General features: G+C 45.6%; 1 long non-coding RNA gene across 1 annotated transcript; it reads right to left on the bottom strand.

Moving 5' to 3' along the window:
- On the bottom strand, positions 1–969 carry LOC120621672 (uncharacterized). The gene is made up of 2 exons (XR_005658236.1): positions 602–969; positions 1–354 (listed from the first exon to the last, which is right to left on the bottom strand). It is a non-coding gene; the product is annotated as an uncharacterized LOC120621672 (long non-coding RNA).
- Positions 970–7,602: the final 6,633 nt, after the last annotated feature.

The raw sequence follows: 7,602 nt of genomic DNA, 5'->3' as shown, positions 1-7,602 counted from the left end.
TCTGCCGCCTGGCACTAATTCACCTAATCTCCAACTTTATTTCTCACAAATCCCTTATGGAACTTTAGCTAAAGCCAAGGTGAAGAAACGTGGCTCCCCACAAACATGCCTGGCATTTTCCTGCCTCCATATCCTTGAATATGCTACTTATTCTCGGCTAGAATGTCCTCACTAAATTCTGACCCAGTTTTGAAGGCCCCATCCTTCATCTCTTCCCTGAAGCCTTCTTTAATTGAATGGCTCTTGCTTGAAGGGTCCTCTGACATCTATGGCACACTTATCAGCAATAACCAAGTTCACTTGTGTCATATTTCAGGCCGTGTTTATTTATTTTTTACTTTAAGTTGTAAACACCTGAAGGACAAGGGTCAGAGTGTCAGATAACAATAATAAATGGTGGTTAATGTCTCTTGAGCACTCGCTGTGCTAAGCACTTTACATTAAATCCTTACAACAATGCTGAAAAATTATTCCCGTTTTACCGGTGAGAAAACAGAGGCAAAGAGAGGTACATTAACCAGTCACACAGCCCAGTGCGGCTTCGAATCCAGACAGTTCGAATGCAAAGCCCACCCACTTCCCCCCAACCCACACAAGGTACCTGTCTCTCCTGTGGCTGTGGCTGTCCCTTCTCAAACACAATACTGTGACCTTGGTAGACAGGGGACACACATTTAATTATATGTCAACTTCTTGGAATTTTCCCCCCAGAGCATTTAACAGTGTTAGTCACATAGTAGAGATTTAATAGAGATTTTAAAAATTAGTGCCCTGCCCCCACCCAGCCCACATAGAACGAGACATCCTTCGCCATACGGGCTTCGTTGCTTCACGTCCCACTCCCTCCTCGGCACCTACAGCACAGGGCTGTGCCATCGAATGTTGCCTTATAACTAGATGTCAGCTTTGCTCTCAGTCTTGGCGCACACCTTATGCAATAGAAGACGCGGGTCCAGATAGAGGGAAGCAAAGAACATCTCCATGAGGCACAAACGAATTCCTTCCCCTCCATTTCTATTGCTGGGGCCCAAGAGATCCCACAATGGCGTATTGATTATTTTGAATTAAAGTTACTTAAGAAACTGCTCGTGGACAAGAAGAAAACCCTGACCTACCTCTCTCTGTCCCACTGAAAGCAGGAGATAAATCTCCCATGTGATAGGTGCCCACCCTGCTGAGGGAGGAGAGACAACCTTATCACAAGAGTTAAAAGAATCCAGAGTCGAAACTCCTGTAAACAAGCCTTGTACCGCCTTTACTAATTTACTACCCCAGCCTAAACTTTGCTTCTATTCCTCACTAAGAGATAACCAAGCTTGCTTAGATTCCTTTCTGATAAGCACTAACTTTCTTTGTCCAATTTCTCACAAATGTATTGTTTCTTTGTCTAAAAGGTATAAAAAGCTTTCTGGTTCGATCGTTTCTTTGAGCCTTATTTTATGATCTGAGCATCATATTGTGATTCTCCCGTGTGCATGCATTGGTTTTTCTCCTATTAATCTAGTCTGCGTCAATTTTATCATGTAGTTATTAGTCTAGCTGTAAAAACTAAAGAAGAATAGAGGAGAAATCCTCCCCCTCTCCCACACTATTACCCTTATCTGCTTATTTGGGGCTCTTATTGCTAAGAGGCAATTTAATCCCGCCTCCTGGAACCCAAAAGTCACATACCCATTCCCCAGGGAGCTGAGATAATAAGAAAGACCAACGTTTAGGATTACTCTTTGATAAGAGTCTTGTTTAAACAAGATCGCATATAAAAGCTAGTCTGATCGCCACACCCTTATCCCCTCTGCTCCCCCCATCTCCTTTCTTCCTCTCTTGCTTGGAAGATCCTGGAGTCTACCCTAGAGACTCTGGCTCTGACACACCTAATGCGGATTGCTTTCAAACATGAATCTCTTCCCCAGCCCTCTTCGGGAGTCCCCAGCCCTCTTTGGGAGTCCCCTACCCTTCCTAGGAGCTGACACCGGGGCCTCCCCCGGGGGCTGATTGTTCAGACCTGTTCCTGGGCATTTCCGCTGCCACTTGTTCGTTTATATTTTGAAACTAGAGCAAAGTTCAGCACTGGTTGGCTGCAGCACACTTTGAAGTGCCCCATCCTGGTTAGAAAAATGCAGACAATAGCAGCCTGGGAAAATCACCCTCCTGAAATAGCACAGCCCCACAGCATTTTGGCAACAGGTTCCTCTGCGGTGAGTCTTCTGGCTCTGCGAGGGTGGACACACCCAGGGATGTCAATAGCAATGAGAAAAGGCTTCCTGTGCCACTATTAGGTTTTGTGGTGGCAGGTTCTTTTTTATCCCCCACTAAAGTGTTGGTTGTATTTGTTTTGTTTTTGTTTTGTTTTGTTTACACTTGAGATAAAAGTGTAAACACCACAGGTTGAGGTCCTGTTGTCTTGCTCTTGAGCTGGAGAGGTCCTTCTGCTGCCTTTCAGCGCCCTTGCTCCTTGGTCTCAGTCCAGTCCTCCCCTATCGTACCCTCTTCTGAAGACCAGTCACCTCGGCTGAGAAGTGGGGGTAACACCTCTGTAGCCTCAAGATTTGGAAGGGTTGAATGAGGCAGCAAAGCACCCCCTCCCCCTGGCACCATGCCCACCTGTGACAGGCCCACTGTGTCTCGGCCACAATTAGGATGGGTTCCTGCAGGTCACTGCAGGAGCATGCAGTGCAGAGGGCAGGCAGTGGGGGACCCTCTTTACACCTGCTGTCCAGATACCTGGCAGGCTGTCCCTGGGGCTGGGCAGGGCCCCAGGAGCTTCAGCCGGCTCCCCTGACTGATCCCCATTTGCAGGATTCCAGGCCAGGGCCGGCCGCCCTTTGGCACAGAACTTTTTGTACATTCCACAGCAACGGAAAGAAAGGGCTTTAGTCCCCACACGGGAAAGACAAACAAAAAAGGCAACTGTGTGTCTCCTCACAGGCCCGCACAGCAGGCTTGGAAAGAGACACTTCTTTCCCTAAGAGGCCAGCTTTGCCTGAGCAGCTGCAGCCACAGATGTGGTCACCCAGCCACAACTCGAGAGCAGTGTAGTGTCTGAGTTCCCACGTGTGTGGCAGTGTGCTCATCACACTCACATGCACACACAAACCCCAACAAACTTCTCCTGCCCAGGTGAGCAGGCTTGTGAGTCACAGATGCCACAGCTGCAAGGGAGCTTAGGGGAGGCATCCAGCCCACCCCCTTAGGGGCTTACAGCTTTATTATTCCTCTTTTCCAGGTGGGACCACAAAGGCCCAGAGGGTCCAACGACTTGTCACAGGTCACACTTGTTCTTTTCAGGCCTCGCGTCTCGTTCCCCACAAAGAACATTAGGCAGCATCAGAAAAGATCTGTTTGCAAGAAGTCTATCCTGGGATCCCTTCAAACTCATAGTTATTCATGGTCTATTGAGAGAGTTGAAACTCCAGACAGCCCACATGAGATCTGTTACAGGGAAGAAATCATTCTGAGAGAGGGTGGATGTCTCATTTTGTTGTTTTCTCCTCGCTTACTGTCCCCTTTCTCCTGTAATTGCTGTAATAGGAAACTGAAACTTTGGAGGATTTTAAATTTTGTTTGTTAAAGGAAAAAGTTTTCCTTATCAAATGAAATTATTATACATTATTTTATTGCACCCGTGAATAGAATAACACGACCCACTTACCTGGCAGACTTGGCTGCCAGAATGCTCAGTGCTGAGTTTGGGGATCAGTAATGGTAACCATTTCATCCCAGGTACATCTTGTGCTTCTAGAAAGTGTCTGCCCTGGTGTTCATTTTTATGTTTTGTGTCTTGTTGGATCTCGAGTTTAAATACCATAAGCAACTTTTGTGCTGTGTGAAAAACTTTCATCCACCAAGAGTTGTGAAATCTAAGTATTATTTCTGGCTCTACCTGACTGACCAGTTCTATCTTGAGCAAGGCACCCCTCTCTCTAGGCCTTGATTTCCTCATTTGTGAAAGGTGAGGATCGACCTGTCCCTGTCTCTGAAGCTTGGCCTGTTCCAGCATCACCTGGGGCTCTCGTTACTCATACAGAGTCCCTAGAATGGGGGAGGGGGCTGGAATCTGTATCTTTAAACCCCAGTAGATTCTTATCTTCTGGCAAATTTGGAAAATGCTAACACCAGATGGTTGCTAAGGTTCTATGCTATGATCTATAATTTATAGAAATAATCCTTTAGAAAGAAGGTACAGTATGATGATGATTTTGTAATTATATATCTTGTATTTATTGAATATTGTTTATTCTGATCCTTGATTTTCATATATAAACAGACAAGGGCACAGTTTGTATTTCCCTTTGCAAAATAAACCTCCACCCAGTGCCTGCTCCTCGTGCTACTCTCCGTTGGATTCTCACAGGCCCAGGCTCTCCCCATACCTGCCTGCCGTGGCTGTGCTTCTTTGGAAACTCAACAAATGTTTCCCCAGACACCCTCCCTGGGCTGTTTACTCAAATGTCACTTATCTTCGAGGCCTTCCATTGGCTAATACCATAGCTCTCTCTCCATTTCCTATCTTCCTTCCCCTACTTCTCCTCAACACTCATCACTATCTAACCTACTGAATATTTTACTTATTTATCTATTTGCCGACTTCCTCTATCTTCACATGGCCTTCCCCTGTGTCTCTCTCATCTTCTTCATTTCTGTCTCTTACAAGGACACGTGTCATTGGATTTAGGGCCCACCAGGATAATCCAGAATGATCTAGTCTCAAAGACCCTTTTTCCAAATAATGTGACATTCACAGGTTCTAGGGGTGAGGACATGGACATATCTTTTGGGGGAAGCACCATTCCACCCACTCGGATAGCCTTGGTAATTTTGCGTGTTTGTTGTTTGTTTACTTAAATGCTACTCTTAGGTTTTGGTTTTTGCAGAGCCATTCCTGAAGTCTTTGCACTCTTTGCAAGTAAACTTTTTCGTTTCCTTTTCTAAAGCTTCTATTCCAGAGTTTTCCTTTGATAAACTATGATGCACGTTTGCCCCACTATTGTCCATGTTTTAGAAGTGAGGAGAGGCGGCACAGAGAAGTTGAATGGCATGTGAATTACATGAATTCACACAGGCAGCCTGCTCTGAAAACACCCTCACCCATAACTTAGCCACTCGAGAGATAACCAACATTAACCCTTTGATGTTTAAACTTCCGGTCCTTTTCCCTTACATGTGTACTGATTTTCTTTTTAGGGACTAAGAACCAACCTGCTTCCATTTCAGTACATATTCTTCAGCCTAGTTCTTAGTGGCTGCAATCATCCCTCATATGGCTGTCCTTCACTTAGTGTTGTTAGCCTTACATCTTACAATTTAGCACACTTGCATGCAGCCTTTCTATGTACAATGTGCTGTGTTAGGGAAGAAAGATGAAAAGGCCAGGGCTTCCCTCCTTCAGGAGCTTGCTGGCTAGTGTATGATTTTCAACCCTGCCTGCATACTAGAATCTACTGAGGAGCTTATAAAATACACCCAGCCACCCCACCTCAGACAAAATACCTCTGATTCCCTGGAACAGGGGCCCAAGCATAGACATTTTTACAGTTCCCAGGTGAAGAGGGCGCATGTGAGGGTCTGTGTGAGGTGATTTCCGTGTCCATTCAGGGCTGAGATCTCAGGACCAGGGGACACAAGCTCCCGCCAAATGCACCTCTTTCTGAAGCTCCTTTCCTGCCTCCTGAGCCTAGCAGCCAGCTGTTTCCCAGGGTCTGCCAGTCCACAGAACTTCCTGAATGGCGAATTAACCCTTTGGGTTCTACACTTACAGACTGCTGACTTTAGGAGCAACAACCACAGCCTCAGGGGCCTCCTGCCCACAGGGGCGGCCCTGTTCTTCCAATACTTCTCTCTGTGTCTTTAGGTGGCAGAAAGGGGTAGAACATTAGTAAGTGGTTCAAGAGAGACCTCGCAGGTCTGGGAATCAGAAGGCCTGGGCTTTAGCCCTCTCTCAGAACCTATGTGACCCTGGCCTGGTCACCTGGCTTCTCTAGGAGATGGAAAAACAATGAACAACTAGCTTGCCGTATGTGTGATCAGATGGTCAGTTCTGAGTTTCAGGGAATTCATACATTTATGAAGTGACCACAGATGCCACTGGTCCATCCCATGCTTTTGTATAAATGCAGGTGAATGAATGCTGGGTTTCGGCAGTCTTCATTTTCTTATGGCATGAACAACACGAACAATTAATTATATGTGATCCAAAAGGACACACCTTAAATTGAATTTAACTCACAGGGAAAACACTGGACCTGTCCCTTCACCGGAAATGCAATGAAGGAACTGCAAATGGAAAAGGACAGAGGAGAGAGAGGGGACTCCGAGAGCTGCTGCAGAAGCTCACGGAACTGCAGATGACTCCTGCACAAGCCTGGGAGAGCCATGCATGGGTCCCTCAGCCTGCCCCCTCCAAGCGATCCACTGGGCCCGAGAGCTGGTCTGGAAAGCTAGCAAGGAAGCCTTACTTGCCCACATTCACAGCTTTGCAAAGAGAGGCAGTAATGCATAAAAAATGAAAACTAAACAGAATCACTGCAGCTTCTATCATTTTTCTCTATGGAAAAGTTTTGCGTTCCTTTATTTAAGTCTTACTATAAATTTGAATCATGTCTTCCTTTACCCATGTGTCTGGGTATGAACACTTTTTATTATTAAAAATAATCTCTTTTTTTTTTTAGTATAAAATCAGTGTATGTTAATTTGCTAAAAACCCAGAGAAGCAAAAATAAAACATAAAAAAACACCACAACCACACCATCTGATATTTACAACATCAACCGCTTGTTAAGCAGTATAAGTTAGGTAGGGTGCATTTCTAATTTAATTCTCACAACCCCATAAAATAGGTATTATTTAAATCTCCATCTCACAGGTGATTAAACAAGTCTCAGAGGAGCTAGGTATGCTGCCCAAGTTTACACAGCCGAGCAAAGCTGGGATTTGTACCCAGGTTTCTCAACTTGGACTTCAAGGCTTTATTCCTTTATTAAGGAATTTCAGACAAAAAAGAGTGTACTTGGCAGCTGGGGAGCTCTTTCCAGGGCCCAGAAATCCCAATCATTCAGCATCCTCCCACCCCTGAGGTTCCCTGCCTAGCTGGCCGTCCCTGGCCGTACCCACCTGCACGTAGGTGCAGGCTTCTACAATTGCTCCATATTTGCCAGCTGCAGCAGCAATATATTTGCATGTGGCCCCATGGGGGCTACTACAGAGAATAGACAGAACTCTTGCTGGCAGGGCTGCTGAGCCAGTGGTCCTGCCCTATTACTATCTTGTAGAATGACCTTGGACAAGTCCTTTGAGAGTTCCCCATCTCTCATAGGAATAATAGCAATCAGTTTTTCCTATGGTTCTAAAGGAGTGGTATATCAGACCACCCAGATAGTTTAAAGGCCATACAACAGACAGTTACTGCGATGACTAAAGGCAAGAATAATCTGTGTGGAATATGTTCGAAGGGCATTTGGTGACTTGAGATTATGAGAACACACGCAGGCAGACCAACCAGTACCAAAGTGCCTTAGTCTTGGAACAAGAATGGGTAAATTCATATTGATCAGAGAATTTACCTGACATGCAAACCCAGAGTAGGTAGGTTCGATGTGACATTGGATG

The sequence above is a fragment of the Pteropus medius genome, unplaced genomic scaffold, assembly GCF_902729225.1.
Source record: "Pteropus medius unplaced genomic scaffold, Ma_sr-lr_union100, whole genome shotgun sequence".
NCBI classification, from domain to species: Eukaryota; Metazoa; Chordata; class Mammalia; order Chiroptera; family Pteropodidae; genus Pteropus; species Pteropus medius.
Note: the sequence above shows the minus strand (reverse complement) of the source record. Positions and strands in the feature narration are given on the sequence as shown.